This window comes from Magnolia sinica, chromosome 2 (assembly GCF_029962835.1).
Source record: "Magnolia sinica isolate HGM2019 chromosome 2, MsV1, whole genome shotgun sequence".
Taxonomy (NCBI): domain Eukaryota; kingdom Viridiplantae; phylum Streptophyta; class Magnoliopsida; order Magnoliales; family Magnoliaceae; genus Magnolia; species Magnolia sinica.
Window position 1 is genome coordinate 118082480 of NC_080574.1, and position 26223 is coordinate 118108702.

Here is a 26223-nt window from a genome sequence, read left to right on the forward strand (position 1 = left end):
TGTCTCCCTTAAGTTGCGATTCTAATATAAGAATATTTGAAAAGAGCATCTACTCAAGGTGTTGTGAAGGAAAGATGAGTAATTAGTGACCACCTGTCCCTTGTCAGTCAACTGCACTTTAGGACTTCTTTCAGTATGGTGGGCACTGGTAGATCTATTTTATTTATTTATTTTGGCTACCTTGTTAGCATTTCTCTGCAGGTGGGATTTTGATTTGAAAGTTGTTCACAATTGCCATTCTATATAGTATTTGGAGAAGGAAATGTTAGAATCTTTGACTGCAAAGTGTCCTCAATCGCTGCTACTTGCTTGTATGTGCAAGATGCATCTACGAATTCAGTTTTTACTTAACATATTGGGATTATTAATCCTCTTGACATTTGGTTGACATTTCTCCCGATTCGCTATCTTACCTAGTCCCAATATCTTATTTGCTACCTTTCGGCATCTAACATGGGTTCCAAAAACCAACCGAGGTGCTTCATTGGTATTGTATCAAGAATCATCGTATTAAGTCAGCTTGGGTCTGAGTCAGAAGAACTTTTGTAATGTTTACCTGAAATGCACATGCACATGGCTTTGTGGTTCAATTCTTCATTATGTTGCAATATAAAATATGTTCCGTTGCACAAAACCTTAGGATCTAGCCTCCCAAAAACACCAGAATTATGGGATAATAAAGCAATGAAATAAATCAAAGCATAAACCACACGACACGAGATTTTTACGTGGAAAACCCTCAAAGAGATAAAAACTTTAGGACCTCGTCCAAATCAACAATCCACTATGAAGTAGAACGTTATAGCCGATCACAAGCACACACCGCTTGTATCAAACCTTCTTCACTCACGTAGGAGTGGATAAACAATAAGAGAATAAAGAAAAATGGAGAAATCTCACCGATTACGAAGACGTAGAAGCGCTGAGATGTCGAGTGCATAGTAGATTACCTCTACGAGCAGAACCTCCCTTCCACAAGCTTGCTCTCTCTCTCACACACCTTTGATAGCCCTAAACCCTTTAGCAAATCCTTGCAAAGTTTTAGGAAACTCTCTTGCATTCCCTAGAATAGCCTTAGGGACCCATATTTATAGTTTAGGAAACTTCTTTCCATGCCTCTATGAAAACCGCCTCAAATTTACGCAGTCTGCACAAAATCCGGACATGAATCTGCGTAACCTCGACTAGTCTAGCAGGGTCCTCGATTAGTCAAGTGGGCCAGCACCATGGAGTTTCAAAACCAATTGCTCGCTAGACTTTGAGTTGAGCGCCACTCGACTGGTCGAGCACCACCCTCAACCGGTCGAGCGAGGCTCTTGACCAGTCGAGCTTGAGGAGAAAATTCCCATCAAATCTCTCCCTTTTCGACTCAGGAGAAATCCACTATCTTCAAGCCAGCCAGGTTTATACAAACCTCAAACTTGCCCTTAAGCAATGCCTTAGTTATCATGTCTGACCCATTATCATCTGTGTGGACCTTCTCAAGTTGTAACACCTTCTGTTCTAAAGTATCCCTGATCCAGTGATACCAAATCTCTATGTGCTTCGACTTGGAGTGCTGACTTGGATTCTTACTTAAATGTATAACACTATGACTATCACAATAGACCACGTGCTACTCCTGCTTCAGGCTAAGTTCCTGTAGGAACTTCTTCATCTAAAACATCTCTTTACGTGCCTCTGTGATTGCAATGTACTTGGCCTTTATCGTCAACAATGCTATAACCTTCTGTAGCTTACTCTGCCAAGAGACCGCTTCCCCTGTAAACGTGAACATGAACCCCGATGTAGACTTCCTGGAGTCTATGTCACCTGCCATATCTGCATCTGTTTAACCCTCTAACACAGATTTTCTGTCACCATAGCATAGGCTCAACCTGGATGAGCCTCTTAGATACCACAGTATCCATTTCACTGCTGCCCAATACTCTTTACCAGGATTGGCAAGATCCTGGCTGACAACACCAACCGCATATGCTATCTCTGGACGCGTACACACCATAGCATACATCAAACTTCCTACCGCTGACACGTAGGGTATCTTCCTCATCTTATCCACCTCTGCCTTCATCTTATGACACTGCTTATCGCTCAATCTGAAGTGACCATCCAGTGGAGTACTGACTGGCTTCACTACATTCATATTGAACCGCTATAGGACTTTTTCAATATACCGCTCTTGCGACAGCTAAAGCTTTTTGCTGCTTCTGTCATCGGTTATCTCCATTCCTAAGATCTGCTTAGCTGGGCCCAAGTCCTTCATCACGAATGACTTGTCCAACTCCTGTTTCAGCCTATCAATTTTCTTGATGTCTTTTTCTATGATGAGCATGTCATCAACGTATAACAGCAAAACTAAGAAATCACCATTTAAGAACTTACGCGTGAACACACAGTGGTCCGACTCCATTCTGTTATACCCATGCTTTAACATGAACGAGTCGAACTTCTTGTACCATTGCCTTAGAGCTTGTTTAAGCCCATACAAACTCTTCCTCAGCCTACACACCATATGCTCTTTGCCTTTGATGTCGAACCCCTCTGGTTGGTACATATAGATCTCTTCATCCAGGTCACCATGGAAAAAGACAGTTTTAACATCTAACTACTCTATCTCTAGATCCATGCTAGCCGTCAACCCAAGTAACACCCGTATAGATGTCATCTTCACCACTGGTGAGAATATCTCCTCAAAGACTATGCCTTTCCTCTGACCAAACCCTTTCACCATAAGTCAGGCCTTAAACCTCGTTTATGAATTTTTCTGTTCAATCTTCTTTTTAAATACCCACTTGTAACTTAGAGCTTTCTTTTCCTTAGGCAATTTCACCATGTCATAGGTGTGGTTCTTATGTAAGGATTTCATCTCCTCTTGCATAGCTTTGAACCACTCCCACTAATTATGTCGTCGGCTAGGGCCTCAGAATAATCTTCTGGCTCTTCCCCATCAGTGAGCATAATGTACTCATGTAGTGAGTACCTCTTGGATGGATGTCTGTCTCTAGATGACCTCCTCACCCGTGGCTCAACAGGTGGATCAAGTGAGGGTTGCTCCTTCGGTCCATCTTCTGTAGGAATTCCCTCATCTTTACACCTTGTTGTATTCCTCCATCATCAGGCACCACAGGAGGAATAACTGGATCCATATCCTCTAGTTCTCCTGAACTAGGCTGCGTCTTTTCTGGCTTATAAATGTCTTCAGTACATTGATCTTCAAAGAAAACCACATCTCTGCTCCTGACGAGTTTCTTCTCGGTCGAATCCCACAATCTATAGTCGAACTTTTCATCACCGTACCCTAAGAACATACATTGCCTGATCTTCATATCAAGCTTGGACCTCTCATCCTTTGGTACGTGAATGGATGCTCTACATCCAAACACCCTGAGATGACTGTACGATGGATCTTGTCCAGTCTACACCTTCTCGGATACTTCTCCATTCAACGAGGTTGATAGAGACCTATTTATCAAATACACTGCAGTGTGCATTGCTTCTCCCTAGAATGTCTTGGGCAACTTCGCATGAGATAACATGCATTTGATTCTCTCTACAATGGTGTGATTCATTCACTCAGCCACACCATTATGCTAGGGGGTCTTGGGAACCGTCTGTTCATATCGTATACCTAGGGACTTATAATATTCATGAAAGTCACCGATGTATTCACCACCATTATCAGTGCGGATGCACTTCAATGATCTACCTGTCTCTCTCTCGACCATAACATGAAATAATTTAAATATACCATAGACCTCGTCCTTAGATCTCAAAGCATAAACCCAAACCCTCCTAGATGCATCATCTATAAAAGTGACAAAATACAATGCCCCGCCCAAGGTTTTTGTCCTCATAGGACCACAAACATCAAAATAAATTAAATCTAATGCATGCACTTTATTAACATGAGAAACAGATTTAACAAATGAAACTCTATGTCATTTTCCTGATAAACAATCAATACAGATTTTGAGAGGTATACCTGTCACGTTTGGAAGGAGCCGCTTCTTTGTTAGTAGCTGAAGCCCTTTTTCACTCATGTGGCCTAGACGCCTGTGCCACATGTCAATAGCTGAATCTTCCGCTGCGTTCAACCTACCCTTGCACACACTGACACTTGCCTTATATAGGGTGCAACACTTCTTCCATTGGCTATGATCAACGAACCCTTGATGAGCTTCTAGCGCCCACCAACAAATCGGCTTTCATAGCCACTATCATCCAACCTTCCCATCAACATCAAGTTGAGGCGAAGGTCTGGGATATGCCTCACATCCCTGAGAACTAATATGTAGCCCACATCGGTCTTCACACAAATATCACCGACCCCTACGATCTTCGATATGCCAGAATTTTCCATCTTCACAGTCTCAAAGTCACTTGACTTGTAGCTTGTGAAGAAGTCCCTGTGTGGAGTCGCATGAAACGAGGCTCCCGAGTCTTTCACCCAATTGGTGTCCTAACTCATAGTCGTGAGACAAATATTGTGATCTGCTGAAAGAATAACTACAACGTCGCCATCTGAAGCAATCACAGTGGAGTCTGATTCATCTTCCTTCCCCTTTCCTTTTCCTTTCTTGTCGTTCTTCTTATTATGACATTCATGCTTGTAGTGACCGCTCTTGCCACAATTTCAGCATTCAACATTCTTTCTGATGCTTGACTTGCCTCTTGATTTATCTCGGGCCTTCCTGCCTTTTCTGTTCTTTCCTCTCCCCCATTCTTGTGTCACAAGGGCCTCTTGCTGAGTAGACCCCTGAGAGTTCCTTCTTATCTCCTCATTGAAGAGACAACTAGTTAACCTGTTTCATGGACACATTTCCATCTGGTGCAGAATTACATAGAGATACAACCAATGTCTCCCAACTATCAGGCAATGAACTAAGCAATAGTAAAGCCTATAATTCATCGTCTAGGACCATCTTCATAGTGGAGAGCTGGTTCAATATATTGCTGACTTCTTTCATGTGCTCAGCCACAGAACCACCATCTTTGAACTTGAGATTCATAAGCCATCTTATCTGAAAAATCTTATTGTCGGCTGTCTTCCTCTCATACAACCCTTACAATTTCAGCCATTGGCTAGTGGCTGAGGTCTCTATAGACACATGGTGGAATACGGAATCATCCAGCCATTGTCTAATAAACCCCACCGCCTTCCGGTCTAACTTTTTCCAATCATCATCTGACATATCCTTTGACTTTGCTGATATGCCATGAATTAGAGAATACAAGTCCTTGCAATAAAGCAAGTCCTTCATCTTAGCCTTCTATATGGTTCAGTTAGAACCATTGAGACTGATCATCCTTGATGAGCCACCTTCTATAATTCAAAACCGATCTCACTCTGTATAACCAACCTGAACGCTTTGATACCACTTTGTTGGGAGCCGTTGCATAAAACTTTAGGATCTAGCCTCTCAAAAATACCAAAATTATGGGATAATAAAGCAATGAAATAAATCAAAGCATAAACCACACGACACAATAGATTTTTATGTGAAAAACCCTTAAAGAGGTATAAACCACAAGACCTCGTCCATATCAATAATCCACTATGAAGTAGAACGTTACAACCGATCACAAGCACACACCGCTTGAATCAAACCTTCTTTACTCACGTAGGAGTGGATAAATAATAAGAGAATAAAAAAATGGAGAGATCTCACCGATTATGAGGATGTAGAAGCACTGAGATGTCGAGTGCACATTAGATCACCTCTACGAGCAGAACCTCCCTTCCACAAGCTTTCTCTCTCTTTCTCTCTCTCTCTCTAACACCTTTGATAACCCTAAACCCTTTAGCAAACCCTTGCAAAGCTTTAGGAAACTCTCTTGAATTCCTTAGAACAGCCTTAGGGACCCATATTTATAGTTTAGGAAACTCCTTTCCGCACTTCTGTGAAAATCGTCTCAAATTTACACAGTCCGCACAAAATCCGGACATAAATCTGCGTAACCTCGACTGGTCGAGTAGGTTCCTCGACCGGTCGAGCAGCCCACTTGACCGGTCAAGCACCACGGAGTTCCAAAACCAATTGCTTGCTGGACTTTGAGTCGAGCGCCACTTGACTGGTCGAGCATCACCCTTGACCGGTCGAGCCTAAGTAGAAAATCCCCATCAAATTATACATATTGTGGCCTCCTCTTTATATCAGTGATTCTAGCCTTTGATGATCTATTACATTAAGCAATTATCTCAATACTTCAAGCCACATGATTTTTGTCACTCTTGTTGATTTGTGCATTTAGTTAGCAAGTTGTAACTGTAAACAACCAAATGACTTAATGATATTATAAAGGCCAACCATGTTGTTAACTGTTTTGTTGGTATTGTGCTTTCATGATTGATTGTTTCATTAGTGGATTGAATAAATGGATGAGTAGTTTAAACAAATATTTAATTGTTGAATGTTGTATGTTGAATCATTTAGCCATTGATAGCTCTGTTATATTGTTTCAATGTTGCAATTAATGGATTATTCTTTTAATTCATTTATTCTATCTTCATGGAATGTTACTTTTTTACTCTCTTTTTTTTTTCCTTATGTGTGCAGGATTTTGATCAATTGCACCTAAATTTAGGCCTACAAGTACTTCAGCCTTTCGACATCACTCGTGCTTAGGAGTGGACCACGTAGAGGATTTGTTTTTTAAAATGTATTCAAGACCATTTTTAACTTATTGTTGTAAATATTATAAATTTTATTATTGTGAAGTAATATAATTTTTGTTTAATATTCATTTTTAATTGTATTGCAACATTTTTTATGTTTCAAATATGGAAAGAAAATAAAAAAATACAGGTTTCAATTTGAATGATATAAAAATAATAATAATTTACTGGCTTGTGCTACAATCGGGCCTCTCAAATCTATACAACCCTATGGAAAACTTTTACCAGCGCTTGTATAGACTTTACTGGCGCTTACATAGACTTTCAGCGGCGCTTTTCAACAATTAAAAGTGTCTAGAAACCCTGCTTTGGAATACTTTTATCGGCGTTGGTTAGACTTTTGCAGCGCTTATTCAGAAATACCGGCGGCCACCAAAAGCTTCAGTGCAAAAGTGGGGGCCGGAAAAGTTCATATAAATACCTTTGGTTAGCGCCGGGAAAAGTTTTTTGGGACAAGAAAAGGAATGCTGGCAGTTTTTTGGGCTTTTACCGGTATTGTAGTGTGGATTGTTTTATATATATAAAAAAAAAACCAACAATCAACATTTATGTGTGCAAGCATTGTCTGGTGTTGCACCCATCCCTTTAATCTGTAAATAATTACAAGTGAGGCCCACCAAACAATTGGCCCATACATCATACAAGAGTGCTATCTTGGCATACAAATCACCTCTTCAATCTCTCACGAATTTCTTTAGCCTCCACATGTAAATGCATCTTAAGAATTCATGGTTCTAAAAACATACTTGACATGAAAAGAGAAGCAAACCTCAGACGGGACAAAATGCATTGCGAGACCTTCTGCAATCATTTCTTTCCCATTCAGCCTTGCACTAGTTAAGGCAAAGTTCTCCCCTACGGAATTTTCTAAGAAAGTTCTCAAACTCTATACAAGCCCACAAAAAATACACAATAACTGTAATTTTAGTTTGATTGTTGTAGTTAGTTGTGGGAATTTTACATCACCACAGAGCCATTTATGCCATTTCACTCTGTGCTCACCTAGATGTCCAGGAAGGTGTGAGTGAATGTATGAAAAGCTGAAGTACTACGAGCCCTAAAATGCGAGCCAGTCATGTTGGATTTTGGACTAGCTTTGGATGAGATGCTGCATAAGTGGAGGAATTCAGATCAGTCTTTAAGTGGGACAGGAGATGCTGCACATCCGGCCGTAGAAGTTCCATGACTTCGCTGCAGAGAGTCAATGTCTGTAAAAACACAATGTCATTCATTTTCACAAATAGTAGCCCTTGATTTAAGGATAGGTTTCAAAATGGTACCTGGGTTTTCCTGTATGTGTGAATGTGATAACATAGCCAATACATTCTATACACAACTTCGAGACAGGAATCATCTGCCAAAAGGTAACCATTTTTTAAGAAATCTTTACACATGCACATATATGCGAGGAAAATAGTTTATGGTTTTTGGGATTACTGCCATTAGTAAAATTACTCTCTGCAAGCATCTAGAAGGGGAGAAGATTACTACTGAAGGCCCTTCAAACCCCATCCACAAGCAGTCAGAGATTTGAGTGAATAATACAGGACAGCAGCAGAATTGCAATTGCTCTCTACTACCTGCATCAAAGATCCAAAAAAAGAAAGGAAAAAAAAGAAAAAGAAACAGTTCATATCATTTAAGAAAAACCTGTAAAAACACTATAAATATAAATTTATCAAAGAGAGGATACCAAATTATCTCTTATAACCTGGCACAACAATACATTCATCAGTGGACCACATGAGTGCAGTGAATCAGACTGTCGACAGGTTTGATTTAATCCATCCATTGTTTTCAGAAAGGGTGGAGTAATCCATCCTGATCTTCATATTGCTGGTGACAGTTTGATGCATCAATAAGAACCTTTCATCTAATGGGCCATGCTCTGGATGTCAAACAATAAATTAGAACAATAGATTGGATGATTCCAGGCATCATATCATTGGTCTTCAAAGCAACGGCTGATAGTGGTCAACACTAGGTGTTGGAAAGCGAATAAAAATATAATAGGTGTTATTTTTAAACAAGGGCCATGCATGACTGGGCCCACTATTTGGACGGTCCTCATTTAGGCAGATCTTAACACTTGTAATGTGTACAATTTTTCTAATAATATTTTGGTTTTGCATCTCTACTACTGTATGGACACCTGAGACCAGGAGATGGGAATTGGGTGTTATAGGGACTTCACAGGGAACATCTGTTTTGCTTTTAGTTACTACTGTGGAGAGAGGATTGGTAAACGTGAAAATAGAAAACAATTCTATGTGCTGTATCCAGCTTTGGCTATTCTGTCTCTCCCTCATGGTTGATTTGGTATTGGTGGGTGGAATCAAGGAAAAAGCTCCTATCCCTAAACTTCAAGTTGTCACAAATTTGCTACGAAAGCAATCCATTGGCAGATAAGCTAGCGAAATTGGGTAGCTCAAGGGAAAGAAAGATTACATTCTTAATAATAGAGGAGTTGCCTAGAGAGGCAAGAGACTGCATATTCTTAGTTAATTGGGGATGGGGTATATTAGATGTAAATAAATGTGGGTTGCACATGGTGTCTTAGGGTGGCTCTCGATTCATCCTCTTCCTCCTCTTCCGTTAAGTTTGGCTCTTACTTTGGGGAGAGGATTCTGCTTAGGGGCCAGAAATTGCTCCTGGTTGTATTTCAAAAAAAACAAAAAAATAAAAAGTAGTAAAAATTTTGAATAGCAATAGTATAAAAAGTACTAGAAACATTGAAGCAAATGAAAATTGAAACACAGGAAAAAATCGCCTAGGGCATGGCTTTAAAAACAGGTCAGCTTGGCAATGACGAGTGATATATAATTCAGTAATCTGATGGTAGTTCAGCTCAACCATAGCACTGTAGCATCAAAGAGACTTCCATAAATCCACACAATATGTTCAAAGTCACAAATAATTTCAAATTTTACCTTCTTTATGAGAAGAAAATGGAAGAAAAAGAGCAGGGCAAGTGGTAGAGTAGCAATCATTGCCAAGACGGTGCAAGAAGCCTGTGAAAAGGTAAAGTTCCATCCTGTTAGTGCAAGATGACAGCGATAATTGAGTCAAAGTGGAGGAGATGAATGGAAAATTGAAAACTCACCACAACAACAACAAAGGGCACCAAAGAGAAACTTCTCCCCAGCTTCGATACGATCTCTGCAGCAAACTGCTTCCGCTCAAGGAAACATTATATCAATACAAGGATGCCCATGGACCACAGTAGAATAAGGAGCAACCTCAAGACCAAGGTGCACAAACCACGAACACCTGTCTATAATCAACCAAAATGAAAAGGACCTGAAATCAAAGCTTACTGCATCTCTTAACAGCTGGACTTGCAGATGCAGAACAAAATCCACTTCAATAGGGGAGGTGTTGCTCAAGGTCGAAGTGATGGTGCCATACACCACATGGGGATGAAGGAGAGAGTGGTGATTTAGGACAATGGATCATGACACTCTAGAGTCTAAACCAAACAAGTGTAAAGAAGGAGGTTGATATTTACCAATAGTAGGGCAGAAACCATGAGTGTGAAAAACCATCTGTAGTTTTTTCTTCCTATACAGTTGTTGAGCCACTACAAAACCAACATGAAGAAGGCATCTGAACATGCTCCCTAAAAGGACTAGGAAGACTCCATGCAAATCAAGAGATTCTACCCTGCAATGATGATCGAAGCCATCGACACATTTGTCACAAACTCTACAGTGTTTTCTGTACTTGAAAACCTGCATTACATCCATCAATAGTCCATAAGCATGAAAAATAAATAAATAAAAGAAAAGGAGGAATAAAAAGAAACAACAGTAGAACTAGCATCAGGGCTTGAGAATCAAAGCCCGTGCAATTGATTCTATTTGATCATTATCTATCTACAGACTGTATGGGTGTGCATATTCTATATTTATACATGCAACACATGCATACACATGCATGCATGCATACAAGCTAGATCAAGAGGAATAAAAAGAAACAACAGTAGCACTAGCGTCAGGGCTTGAGAATCAAAGCCCGTGCAATTGATTCTATTTGATCGCTATTCATCCTAACATTCTATTTGATTCTACCTGATTTGTCCTGTTACAAACTCAAATGGCCAGCAGTTACCTGCTTGCATTCTGAAAAATCCAGATTTGCTGGCGCATTTTCGATGCTTTTTGTAAAATCCTGATTCACCAACCTGATAAACCCAGATCGTTTTGACAATGAGCACTAACTGAAAGGGCAAGTTAAGAGTGGCCTAGTCAGTGACACTGACCTACTTCTGGTAGTAGCTCTTCCCCTTGCTGCAAACCCTTGCTGCGCATGTGACTAATATCTATGATATCTGGGACATCGATATAAACATCTGAAAAATCATAGCAACATTATTAATATTTCCCAAATAATGATACCAAATACAGTACTTTCCACAATCCTGCATGTCAAGAAGGAGAAAACAATAGAAACACAGACCAAAAAACAGCAAAAATAATTGTTATAATGTAACTATGCAAAATGATAGAAATCAGCTTCAAACTCTTCATCTACAAAAAAAAAAAAAAAAAAAAAAAAACCAAAATGCTAGACCAAAGTCTCATTGTCTGATGGCTTTATGATGTAATCATTTAGTTGGCTGACTCTACCTGAGAGCACAAGAACAAAAGAAAACCCACAAAAGATATGTAAAAAATCTATCAATATAGTCAAGATCAGATAAAGACCTAATCCAAAAATGTGAATTGTCCAAAAAAGTGTTAGACAATAGACCCTAATCGGTGAACTCAGTAAATAACGATGTCATGCAACAAATGACCCAATTCCAACTTCGCCTAAAGTCGAATGATATCTATCTGGCTGGGGCAATTCGGCCTACGTACTTGTTGATGTTGTATGTTAGTTAAGTATATATTCTTGCCGTTCTCTAAAGGCTCTTCATCGCACACACCATCCTCGTACAGGAACCTTTGACACGTATGCTTGTGACTTCCTGACGCAAGGATGAACGTGATAAGGTCGATCACCGTCTTCCTCAATGATAACTACTCTAAATCCACGGAGCTTCTTTGGACTCCTCACAGAGACTTCTCGAATCCACGAGGAAAAGAAATAGAAATAATTTTAAAATATATGAAAGAAACTTGTTGATCCTTAATAAACGAGTCTACAACCTTTTAAATAGGAATACTAAAACTTGGAAGAAGTTTAGGAATTAAACTATAACTAAAACTCCCTAAAATTCATAACTTACTATAAATAGTAAATTTCTATTTATAGTAAGTGTCCTATGTGGCTTAACCATGTTATTCTCCTAATTTTTCTAAACACTTTTCATGTTGGCCAGAACTCCTAAAGCCCAATAGATGAAGAGTTATATTCAAACTAAAACTTAATAAAAATAGTAAAAACGGAAATAAACATGGAATTCGACCGTCGATCTGATGAAATCTCACAAATTCAGCATGGGTAACCAGGCCATACCGGGTTGGTTGGCAAAAGTAGCTCGTCCTACCCCAAAATCATATATCATATATGGTACGTCGAGTAACTCATTCCTATTCGCGAGATATGCCTATTTTAAGGTTCTGACAATCTTGATGACTTATACCTCCGATCGAGCCTTCTCTAGTCCATCTTGGACATGAAAGTGTCTGCGACCTGCTCTACATCAGTCCCCTCCACTTCAAAAGAACTCGTCCTCGAGTTCTCATGCTGCTTCGGTTTTTGATACTCGGTCGGGTGCGTCGTAATGATACTTGGATCAAAAGTTATGATTAATTTATGGTCCACCTTCTTTTGGTCTAACCATGCTAGGAATGTATCTGTGCCACGTCCTACATCAGACCCCTCAACTTGAAAAAAACTCGTCCTCAAGTTACTCAAGGGACTAATTAGCTCATGATTCTTATATAACTTCTGACACCGATGTTTATTAGCCCTTTTCTTGTACTTGACATTAGGCTCTTGAGTTGACACAATACATGTACTCATGCTCTCCTTGACTTGGCTAGTATGGATCAATTCATTCACTGCTGCCTTGAAGATCTCACATTCCTTCGGATAATGTGGGCAATTAGGCAGACTTATCCCTGTGACAAGATCAATGTGGTTTTGTATATCTCGTATGAGAGGCAATTTATTAGGGAGTTCATTGAGCACAATCGCCTTGAACTCCTACAACACTGGTTTCAAATCCCCTGGGATGTTCACAGGCTCCATATATTCTTTCTTTTCAACTAATGCATATATATCTCTTGTTTCCTCAGATTGTTTAACAAAAGCCTATTCAATTATGAGAGACTGTTCCTCAACTTTAGAAGTCTTGGGTTGGTTCTCCGTTCCCATAGGGATGAGGCCAATCTTTCTACCATCTTTAGTAAATATAAATGCGTTATCCCGACCTCTATGCGTAGCAATAGCATCAATATTATTTTGTCATAGTTGACCAATTAACATATGACAAACTTCCATGTCAACTACGTCACAAAGTACTCGATCCTTATAATTTTTACCAATTGAAAATGAGACTGTGCATTATTCGGTTACCTATGTTTTGTTGACCTCCTTGATCCATCGAATCGTGTACATAGATGAATGCTTTTCTGTTTTCAGTTGCAGCTTTTCCACCATTATTTTCGATACAAGATTCTCACTGCTCCTAACATCGATGATTACATTACAGACTTTTCGGTTTAGAGTGCACCTCGTTCGAAAGATGTTGTCTCGCTGTAATTCTATTTCTACCTTTGGCATGTATAACGGCTTCCTCACGATAAAAGTGGTGGCCTGTGATTTACCATCATCTGATGGTGCTTTGCAGAAATCAGGGTTGTATCGTATAGCTACCACGGGCGGTTGAGCATCACTTTGACATCGAGGCGGAATTAGCGCATCCATAATACGGTTGAGAGTTGTTTGCAGCCCTTGCATGGTCAACTGACTCTCGCGGTGTAAAGCTTTCATTCTTTCCGAAAAATAACGAATCCCTGAATCACCGTCCATAGGATTTTTGTTCATACCTTCGTTGTTTGCCATCGGCCCGAGGGAAGTCCTCGTTTTGATATCAATTGACACAGGGATGAACGTGATGAGGTCGATCACCGTCTTCCTCAAGGATAACTACTCCGAATCCACTGATCTTCTCTGGACTCCTCATAAAGACTTCTCGAATCCACAAGGAAAGAAATAGAAATAATTTTAAAATATATGAAAGAAACTTGTTGATCCTTAATAAACAAGTCTACAACCCTTTAAATAGGAATACCAAAACTTGGAAGAAGTTTGGGAATTAAACTATAACTAAAACTCCCTAAAATTCGTAACTTACTATAAATAGTAAATTTCTATTTATAGTGTCCTATGTGGCTTAACCATGTTATTCTCCTAATTTTTCTAAACACTTTTCATGTTGGACAGAACTCCTAAAGCCCAACGGATGAAGAGTTATAATCAAACTAAAACTTAATAAAAATAGTAAAAACGGAAATAAACATGGAATTCGACCATCGATTTGATGGAATCTCGCAAATTCGGCATGGGTAACCAAGCCGTGCCGGTTTGGTTGGTTAAAGTAGCTCGTTCTACCCCAAAATCATACATGGTATGTCGAGTAACTCATTCCGATTTGCGAGATATGCCTGTTTTAAGGTTCTAACAGTCTTGATGACTTCTGCCTCCGATCAGGCCTTCTCTGGTCCATCTTGGACATGAAAGTGTCCATAACCCGCTCTACATCACTTCCTCTCTCACCATTTGGCATGTACTCCATACAAAGCAAAATAGATTCTTCTACAATGTACCACTCTACAATACACCCTTCAAGATATGTTGTATTCTTTACATATCATTTATAAATTTTCATTAACCTGATGGAGGCATCCAATTAATAATATATTATCAATATATGACAATGATGAATTCTAAAAGAATTACATCAAGTTTAGATATTTACCGTTTAAAAGGATACATCCACCGAAATCTAATTGGACCACAAGCTAATGCTTTATCAGCTAGATATACCATAAGGTGAACGCTAATAACAAAGAATGAAGAAGGAAAAACCTTCTCCAAAACACACATTGCCACAACAACATGTTGTTTGACAGCAATGATATTATCTACACTAATTGTCTTCAAGCACAGGACATTAAAGAAGTAACAGATGTGTTGAATAGTAGTTCGCAACGTCTTATGCTCTAAGAAAGCATGCTGTGGCAACATAGGTAGTAAGTGACACATAATGACGTGATAATCATGCAAATTTAGTCCCTTTATCTCGAGAGTTTGTAAGTTTACAAGATGTTTAAATATAGAATTATACCATGTTGGAACTTTTAAGTCGTGCAATGTTTGACAAAACAATTCTTTCTCCTCGTAACTTAAAGTAAACGGTGCCTTTGGTTTAATAGTTTTATCATCCGCTTCTTGTAGCCATAATTCTTTTATTATGTTCATTCTTTTTAGATATTCGCGTGCACTTGTATCATCCTTAGTTTTATCTTTAACTTCTAGAATCGTCAACAGAAGATGGTCACCAACATTCTTTATGACATGCATTACATCCAAGTTATGACGAACTGAAAACTCCTAGCAAAACACAATTACGATGGAATGTTAAGTTTTTATTCACTGACATACATGTATATGAAAGTAACAAGTTAGGGAAATCAACTTCCAATATAGCAGGTCGAATAGGATCGATCTTTTGTACCAAGTAGTTATATTCTCAGTCGAATCATCACCATAACTTTTTTGTTTCTTCCCCTTCGATTTACCGATATCCATCTAAATACCAATTACCTTCGCTTCAACCTCTAAACCACTTAACTGAGGAGAAGGTCTTCATTCTTCTACTTTATTATTGAATGTTGTTTTTTGGGTCATAAAAACATGATTAATAGGAAGAAATCTTCAATGGCCTTGATAGGAATACTTCTTACCACTCTTAAGCCATTCAGCAACGGTTCCCTCGGCACAAACAGGGCAAGCATATTGTGCATGTGTAACACATCCTGATAAACTCGCATGTGTAACACATCCTTGACACTCCATTAAGCCACAAATTCTTCAACTCGTCAATGAACAATTATAGGTAGATACCAATGTCCTTACTCAGTCCTTTCGGACCTGATATCAATACTATTAACATTGAAAATTCTCTTCTCATACAAATCGAATGGAGGAGATTATATGGCACTATAATGATAAGTCAAAAACTGTAGACACTACTAAGATGTACAAATAGGTTTAATCCATTAGTTGCAAGCCCTAAACGCACATTACGACATTTTCAGCAAAACTTGGTCACTTGGTATTTATTATCATCGAACTTGATGAATCAAATGGATGCCGTATAACACCACTATATTCTTTCGATTAAGAATGCACACTACAAAATAAAGTGTGTGTGTGTGTGTGTGCATATATATATATATATATATTACTTATTAATTTTCTTAACAAAATGTATATGGGATAATATTAAAATTATATTTAACATTGAATGCACACCTATATAGCCTTTGTAGCCTTGGTACCAAAGGAAAATATCTCAAAACCTTCGATGGAACTCTAACACCTTTTTTTTGCCAACTAATTTGATCTCCATCTTGGTGTATGGCATGTTGGACAATTTTGTCTACCTTTATACTCTTTTCAATAAAGAATACAATCATTGGAACATGCATGTATAGTCTCATAAGTCATTCCTAATGAATTGATAATCTTTTTACCTTGATACATGCTCCCTGGCAACATGTTTCCTACTGGTAATAACTTCTTAATCAATTGAAGAAGATTATTAAAGTTGTTATCCGACCAACCATTACGTGCCTTTAAACTATACAACTTAACAGTAACCGATAATTTTGTGAGTTCTCTAGGGCAAGAAGAGTACAAAGATTGTCTTACATCATTGAATAAAGCATTATATCTTTCTGCATCAAGGTCTTCATAACAATCTTCATTTCTTCTAAGATCATCCATAAGAGTATCAGCATGTTCTCCAATTTTTCTAAATGCATCATTAACATGTCCCTTCATTCTAGGACACTCATCATTGGATTGATCATCAAACGTCAATAATGATGGTTTCTCGTTACTTTTCACAAGACTTTCACCGTGAAAAATCCAATATGTGTATGACTTATCAATGCCGTTAATGAGAAAATACTCATGGATCTCTCCAAGAGTGAACATCCCACTCCCATTTTTACATTTCACACACAGACATGAATAATGATCAAATCCACTACCATTGTTCTTTGTAAACTCAATAAAATGCACAAGTGATCCATCCAAATATTCTAGACTTAACCTATATTTGTCCATCCATGCTTTGTTACTTAATGACGACATTCTGCAATAAATGAGATAATCAAGTCAACTCTTGATTAAAAAATGCTTTTAAGTGTTTCCACGAGTAAAATCAAAGTAAATATATTAAAAGTGACTAGATGTTAAGATGATGGTTGGACCCTACTGATTAAATGTGTTTAAAGTGAATAAATAAATTTTAGATGCATGCTTTAGTAAAATAAAACAAGTTTTTTATTTCCATTCTCAATCGCAAGTATGATAACAACTCGATATCCAACCAACTTTATATAACAACTTGCAACTTAACCTACTAGAAATCTTCATGCATCATAATATCTTATGGCAGAGCAGGTTCTGACGAGTTACAAGTTGGACTTCTACAATAGAATATAAATGATGTGATAAAGATATAAATTAAGCAAGACTATAGGCAGGCACACAATTATACCTGATTCATCATCCGACTAACTATTAACAACATTTATAAAAATAAAAGATATCTAACCAACTTTATATAACAACTTGTAACTTAACTTACTGCGAACCATCATGCACTGTAATATCTTACGGCAGAGCGGATTCTGAGGAGTTACAAGTTGGACTTCTACAAAAGAATATAAATGAAGCGAGAAAAATATAAATTTAGTAAGACTATAGGGAGGCACACAAATATACCTGATTCACCATCCAACTAACTATTAACAACATTTATAAAAATAAAAGATATCCAACTAACTTTATATAATAACTTTCAACTTAACCTACTGGGAACCGTCATGCACCATAATATCTTACGACAGAGCGGGTTCTGAGGAGTTACAAGTTGGACTTCTAAGAAAGAATATAAATGAAGCGATAAAAATATAAATTAAGCAAGATTGTAGGCAATCACACAATTATACATAATTTAGCATGTTCTCATATGTAGCATGAGGAGTAGACTTCTAACAAATAGGATTATATTCCTGAAACAAAATAAGCACCATCTTTCAATTCAAGCCATATCAAAACAAAACAAGTATATGGTTCATTTGATTAAAGAGGCATTTAGCATTTTTTAAATTATAAATTATAAATTCTTTTTGAAATTTCCTTTCCTGACAGAAAAATAAGAGGAAGTTAGTGAGTATATATAAAACAATTAATAAATTTATAGATAATAAGTTTAGAATCATAAGCAATCTATGATGGTCCCAACAAATGGATTGATCAAATTGTTGATTGGACCTATTTTTATCAGATTGTTATGATAGTCAGATTGGTGTGATACATGGATGGTATTCTATGAGATCTGTTTCCTACCCAACGGACAATCTAGATTGATCTATTGGATTTTCTTAGGGTCCCAATGCAACTAGGAGTGCTATAAGTTTAATAGCCAGGGCATTGCAAGTTATAATACTCATGGTTGCTTCACTAAACTTGGACAGTCTATTTGATCGATTTGAACTATCCATTTAGGCTGGAACACATTTCTTAGGCTATCATACAAAAATTGTTCTGATCGGATGATCCAACCTATATTTGATTTGGCCTTATCTTCTATAGTCATCCACTTTTGAAGCCATGGATGGGATGGTTTACAATTGCTGAAAAGTGTTTCATTAGAATCATAATCAACTTTACACTTATAATTAGCATTTTTATGATCAAATCAATCTAGACTAAATAATCAGTGGGCCACCCTCCGATTGTGGCCCAGCAACATGACCTAAAAGGGTTTTCTCTTTGTTTAATTTGTTTAACAAGAAGCATAGGAATTATGATTATGAATGTCCTTTGCAAATAGAATTGCAAGGAAGTACATGCTATGGGTGGGTGTACGTGTATCTCTCAATCTTCATGTGCATATAAACATTTCAATTTGCTATATAAGAATATAAGGATTTGACTACCAATTGGTGTAGAAGGCATGGTAGCCCTTAGGTTTAAGATTCATGTACCCCAGCTTGTTCTTGCTTCAGATTCACACTTGGACTCATGTCCCAACTTACTAGGCTTTTAGACTTGCTACTATTTTAAAACAAATGTTTTCCCACTCTAACACTTAAATATGCACTACCTTGCCCACACTTAGTGCAACTATATACCAAGCCAACTGTGCAATTTGGGGAGTCCATTTACTGACTAACGAAAAAATGTGTAGAACTACGGGAGAAAAAAATATATATAGTGGTTGTGTAGAAAAAAAAAAATGGAGAGGCTGAGTCAACAAGGTGGCCTGGGAGCATAAGGGAAGGTTGATCCTTTGAAATACTTAAACGAAATAGGAACAAGCATCTTGCAATTCACGCTAGCCTTAGAGTAAACATCCATCCTATTGCCTTCAGAAAGACCTATTCTGACGAACTCAACCCATCATGGAATATTTTGTTAGCACGCTCAAAAGGCCAGTTCATGAAAAGATCCCCAATCAAATCATCCAGGCCAGGTCATGGCATCAAGAATATTTTCTTCATACTTTTGGCTATCTAAAATCTAAAATCCCAACTATAACATAAGATACACAGAACAATAATAAAAACCTGAGTCCACCCAATTCCCTTTGAAATGACATGTTAAATTATAGAAACTAAATCACATGAACCCAAAAGGATATGATAAAGCCAGAACATGATTAAGTAACAAAATTTTTCCCAATGATAATTCATTGATATAATTGTTAAACAGAATAAATAAATAAACTTACAGTTGGAGCAAGAAGACCTCCGAAGATGATGATTCCAGCAATAAGAGAGAAACAAGTTGCATAGTACATCTTAAGATTCGCTGGGGTCTGCTTGTAATAGCTAGTTAAAAACTTAGTAAAGAATCACATGAAATAAAACTGAACAAACATGATAATTGTGCAAGAAAACACGAAAGGCTTCCTTATCTCAAAACTATGAAATGCTAACAAGAAAATTAGGTGAAAAGCAAAAAGCTCTTACCAAAGGAGGCAAACGCGGGATGAAAGTTGGAAAATCAGGAAGTTCGTTTTCTTGCTCTTCATTAAGGATTCAAAGTTCAGCACTTTTAATTCTCTGTTGTATCCTAAGTCTGCGAACCTAAGACAAATCACAGAATAAAGTGCATCAAGAAGCATTATGTCATAAGAAAGAGCTCAAATTATCCCAACTGCACCAGCCAATGGATGAAGTTGATCTGCATTTAACACGAACATTATAATTATAATTGTCAAAGCAATTTATATGACACAGCACACCCTTGAGAATAACCGAACCACCAGCTCTAATTTCAAATGGCTGCGTTACTGAACCACTAGCTCTAATTTCCAATGGCTAGCAACACGGTCAAATTTACGTCGTACATAACTCGGTACCATTTAGATGAAATCTTAAACTAGATGGAGATATCAAATGTGCCCACTCCCTACATGCAAATCCACACTCTAAAAAGATTTGTTCACTACAAAATATTGTCCCATTGTCCCATGAAAATCCAACCATATCTGCCCTTTCAAGATAAACTAACTGATATATGTAATATTGTCACTCCTTCAGGTCCTTTCTAGACAATCAATAATGTGTAGATTACATACAAAGTGACAACAGAAAAAGCATTATAGATGCTTGATCAAAGTTCCAACTTGTTTCAAAACAAGCTCAGCAAAGTACTTACAGAAATTGCAAGCTCTTTCTATCCGTTACACAGGATTGAATCATGTAATTTATTACGTTGCCTTTGACACAATACTATGAATTATTGAGCCTGCCTCCTGGCTCCTGCTTAGTGCATGCTTTCAGAACCATATACATGAATAATTTGTCTAAAGTATTTGAAGAGAACTGGAAATGTACAATTGGGGCAGAAAGATGCTTTCAGCAGAAATCTAACTATACATGTGGAAAGTTACATGAAGCAACAACAAAGGGATCCATTAGACACTGAAGCCATGCATCAAGGACAAGGTTGAATGAAACATTTTACAATCCCTTTATGTGTGAAAAACATTTAAAATTTAAAATTCAAGTATGCTCACCTTCAAATGGATGGGTGATCTGTGCTCCAACAAGTAGTGAAGAACATAACGAAACAACTAGAAAGGCTACCAAGACCTAATATGAGAATGCTCCAACGAGCACCTGTGAATGCCATTTTCCAAGCCAAAAACATGACAAAAAACCCCCATCCCTACACACTGAAGACAAACTTACATTGTGCCAGGAAACCAATACTAGCTAGGCTCAAATAAAGAAAAAAAAAAAAAAACAAATCCAATACCATGTAGTGATGGCCATCACCTGTTCAGATTGGCAACAAGTGGGAGCTCAACAACGGTCTATTGTTGTTGATGATCGGAGATGCGGCAGGGTTTCAGCTGCTGGTGGATGTTGCAGATTGAGAGTCAGACAGGGAGAGGGAGATCGAGAGAGGGTCAAGATCGGGAAACGGAGAGGGAGATCGAGAGGGAGTGGGAGAGGGAGACGAGAGAGAGAATTTGAGAGGGAGAGGGACAGGGAGAGCGAGATAGAGAGAGAGAGAGAGAGGGTTTGGGCGACTTTGGGCACAACGAGAGAGAGAAAACAGGAGAAGTAGGCTCGGGCAAACAGATATCTATGTCACTGGGGTTGTGTGGGGTCCACCGAGATGCTCTTAATCAAATCCACTCCATCCATCTGTTTTAAAATACAATAATAGAACACAATCCTAAAAATTAGGAAGATCCAAAACTCAAGTGGGACATACCAACAAAACAGTGGAAATAGCAACGTTGGCCGTTAACATATCCGAGGGGTTACAAATTTTAAAACTGTTTAAAATACTTCCAAATTAGGAACGGCTTAAAACTGTTTTTAAACCAAAGCCCTAGTCATTCCAATTCCACGATTTTGGTGTAGTGAATAGTCCAATTGTGCTGGAAAAATTTTTAAAAAAGAAGAAGAAGATATGAATGGTTTGATTGGACCGATATTGAAAATCAACAAAATAATTCAACAGCTATCAAAGTCAAAGGGTCTAATTTAAATGACATTAAAGATGAATAGTAATTGGATTGATATCAAATATGAATGGTAAAATTAGTCCAAAATTGAAGATCAATAGTCTGGTCGGATCAATATGAAAATGAAAGTCCAATTGTTTCACACCCAGAAATTCAAAATCTAAGTATGGTGACCATGATCTTGCATCTTAGGGTGCGAAACTAATATTTCATATATTCATTTACAACATTCACATTCAATTCATTATACATCCAAACCAAACCATTATTATGTCATCCAAACCATAATATAATAAAAACTTAGGCATGAAACTTTATGAATAAAAAATTCAACTAATCTACTATTGCTAATTCTCTTCTCATGACTTCCACTATAAGTTCATTACAAGTTTATAAATTTAAAATACACTAAAGGCTAGTCATCAATAGAAATAGCTATTCAAATATTCTTCTTTTACTATTTCTCTCTCATTCTGTAAACCTGTAAGAGTTAGCAAACTGGGTAAGTTAGAAACCCACTAAGATCAAATCCACCTTGATGATTGCAAGGAAGCTATGATTCGACACATAACAAGATGCAATGCTAGGATGCATGAATTTATTCATATGTAATGTGTACGATGCTATGATGCATGAATCATGTAAGACATACAGTAAAGGGAACCATTGCTTGATGATCTCAATGAGAATGTAAACTTTTGCTCGATAATCCCACTGAAACATGCAAATCATCTTGATATGTACTCAAGGGAACCTTTGCTCGATAATCCCACCAAAACATTCAAATCATCCTTAACAAGTAGTCAAGGAAACCCCTTGTTTGAAATCCCACTAAAATATGTAAATCTCCCTTGACAAATAGTTAACGGAACCTCCACTCGATAATCCCATTGAAACAAGTAAATCAAATTCAATGTATTTCATGATGAAGCAGTCAATTTACTCTGCAAGCATTCCATGATTACAATGCAACCAAGCAATCCAAACAATCAAATTTCAAGCACTCACAATCATAATGCACGTAGATTCAATTATGAATTTTAATATGAATCAACAACGCAACAACAATCTACTTGATAAAACACATTCAGGATTCAAAAACTACACAAGGTACATATGCATAATATAAATTCAAGAAAATGCCATATCGCAAATCAAGATTCAAAGAAAATAACAATGCTGTCATCAATAATAAAATGAACTACTCAAATTCTTAAGAATTAAATCACATGAGATGAAGGGAAATCCTTTCGAGTCAAAAGGGATGGAATACGGTTATTTCAAAGTAGAAAGGGCTAGATCCAAAGCGAAAAGTGCTACCTGAGGCAAAAGGCTAGACCTTTGTGATGGGATCCATTGCCAAACAATGCTGTCGCCAATAAACGACGGACCTATCCGTCGCAAACATTAAAAATCCCATATTATAAAATATAGCGACGGATATGGTCCGTCGCTGCTTTTAGGAAAAGCTACCTTCCCTCAGTTGTCTGGTAATTGGTTTTATGGTATGGTGGATACATCTGACTCGTTCATAAATTAGGGACGGATTTGGTCCGTCGCTAAACTTGAAATAATAAATATAACATTACATTCATTACTATTTTTTCGATCTGTTACGCCTGAAAATCGTCCAAAAAATAGTCACAGGATTCTTTAATAAGAACCTCATTCACAAAATTCAAAACATTGGAATGAATAAGAAATTGGACTAAATATCATTTTGGGTGTTTGAATACTCGGTTGGCCTGAATAGCAAACCGAACTAAATATATAGTAAAATAGCCAAAATTGAAGTGTAGCAACATTGCCTTCTTTACCATGAAAATGGTCTTCTAATGAGAACCTCCACAAAAAATTCCTTATTTCCTTATAACCCATCTCCATCCAATTGTTTTACAGCATCAATACACTCAAAGAAGCACACATTCTCACTAGTAAAATGTAAATGTTTTCCAAAATCTACATTGCATTTTGCATTGATGTTTAAGTTCATTTCTCAAGTATATGATACAGGCATTCTCAAACTAGCTCCTAAAAATCCATCGAAACCAAGATACATGATCCTAAATTCAGAAAAGGGAACCCGCAGACCGAAATAGCAAACTCTATTCAGTATCAACCTATTAGAATGAAGCAAACTATTCATATTCACAACCAAATGAAAACTGCCACTAACCAGGAAATCGAAACAATGTTATTTTACAATATACCGTTTAACCCTTTTAGGCACTAGTCTTGGAAAATGAAGATGCCTGACAACATTGAATCCAATTTAAAGGCATTTCCATGTGAATCATGAAACTCCAACATAAAGATATGTTACTGTAATTTAAATATAAGTCACGCAAACTAGCTAAGCTTCATTTTCCAATGTCAACGAATCCCAGTACTACTCCCTTCAAAACCATACCAACTAGGGCTCAAAGTTGGGCGGGTTCAACCCGACCGACCCGACATTGGGTTGGGCTCGGGCAGGATATATCGGGTCCGATCTCAAGCTTGGGCTATACAAACACCAACCCGATAAAACTTGGGTTGGGCTCGGGTTTAAGTCTCGGGCTGCCCGACCCAACCCAAACCCAATCAATAAATTAGTTACTTATAAATTATAATTGAGTGTGGATCGTTTGTGTCAAAGGCACACTAGTGATGTCGGGTCTCATTTGTCCACGTCATTTCTAAGTACTCGAGCTAACAAGATATGCCGGATTTCTCTCTCCCAAATAGATTGCATGCTATGCTACATGACTTTTAAAGGAGTTGTCCTATATATTAGTTTGTTTTTTTAAAGAAAAAAAATAAAATGAAGTTCTTTATAATGAATAATCACATATATAATTAATAAAATCATATATACAAAAAATAAATCCTACATTAAAATATAATAAACTAATGTAATAACGAAAATATTAGCACGTATGCACCCGACCAACCCGATCAACCCAACCGAGCCCGCTTGGGTTGGGCTTGGGTTGAGAATTCCCAACCCGAGATTGGGTTGGGTTTGGTTAGGGTTGAGGTATAGGAACCTTGGGTTGGGTTAGGGTTGAGCACCAACCCGACCCAACCCGCCCGACTTTCAGCCCTAATACCAACACACCAAAATCTCAAACTCAAAAAGGGGGGGAAAAAAAAAAAAGAAGGATGGAATCCCAAGTCCTAGATTCATCCTTTCAATCAGTATGCCCAATTGAACTCATACTCCCAAGGAAAATACCAAATCCCCACAATGGATTGGGGACGCTATAGGTAATTCATCTATCAAAACATCCTGGTTAGTGGTGTTAAGCAGTGTTAAGCCAAAAAATGATGGTAAAAAGGAAATTATAGCCAACAAGCCATATGTGCATGCAAAGGTCTACCAATGGATGGCTGGATTGTCCAATGGAAGATAATTTTGATCCAACACCACCCACAGCATGCCCCAAAACTTTGTGAGCCTGTGAGCAGATTGCACAAGTTCCCTTCACCCCTTTTATAAAGTCGTTCATGTCTACGGCAATGGGCTATTTAAAATACCTACTTCATAAGAAATTTAAAAGTACTTCCATAAAATACTTCAAAGTTTGATTCCATCACACTAAAAATTTCTCTAGAAAAACAAAACATTCAGTTGGGTGGGCCACAATATACAAAAACAAAATGAATTTTTTTCCAGCCATGCATTTCTTCTGTACAGTGTGGCCAAAACAAATTGATTAATAATGAAAAATCATGATATTTGTGCAACCAAACACGCCCTAATACATAATTATGATTAAATAAAATGAGATAAACTCATTTTTAAGTGGCTACTAAAAAGGCATTCGATTTTAACTGGCTACCAAAAAGGCCCTATCTTACCTTCAAAAAAATGAAAAAGAAATAAAGAAGAAAGAAATCAAGTTAATTACCTCATGGGCTTTTCATCCAGAAACAAATGCCAATGCTGGTCGCTAGCGATAATAATAGTTCTTGACTTACTCTACTTGTCTCTTACATCGACAAGAGACTTGGCATTTAGAAGCACCTGTTTGTAGTGTTAAAAAATAAAAATAAAATTAAAAAATATGAATGATGTCTACTCTTACATTCTTTGGTATGAATAATTGAAAAAATAAGAGGCATCCAAACCTTTCGAATATAGCCCAAACACCTATTTGTCAATGACCATTTTTATTTTTCCTCTAGAAGAATTTCAATTTCCCTGTTCGAGACACGGATTCCTTTGCCTGTCCCTACCAATATATAAAAATAAGAATGGTGGAAATAACAAAGGTGAGATGTGTTATGTGAGGGATCAATATATTTGGCATAAAAAAAT

General features: G+C 37.5%; 1 long non-coding RNA gene across 3 annotated transcripts; it reads right to left on the reverse strand.

Moving 5' to 3' along the window:
- Positions 1–7288: 7288 nt before the first annotated feature.
- Positions 7289–21387, reverse strand: LOC131237462 (uncharacterized). Of its 3 annotated transcripts, none has more exons than XR_009167256.1 (10): positions 20958–21387; positions 19906–20022; positions 19665–19751; positions 10938–11027; positions 10339–10407; positions 10185–10256; positions 9780–9946; positions 9607–9687; positions 7957–8256; positions 7289–7884 (listed from the first exon to the last, which is right to left on the reverse strand). It is a non-coding gene; the product is annotated as an uncharacterized LOC131237462 (long non-coding RNA). The 3 variants fall into 3 exon arrangements; XR_009167255.1 differs by lacking the exon at positions 20958–21387 and adding an exon at positions 10787–10859 and having other exon boundaries at positions 19906–20930; XR_009167254.1 differs by lacking the exon at positions 20958–21387 and having other exon boundaries at positions 19906–20927.
- Positions 21388–26223: the final 4836 nt, after the last annotated feature.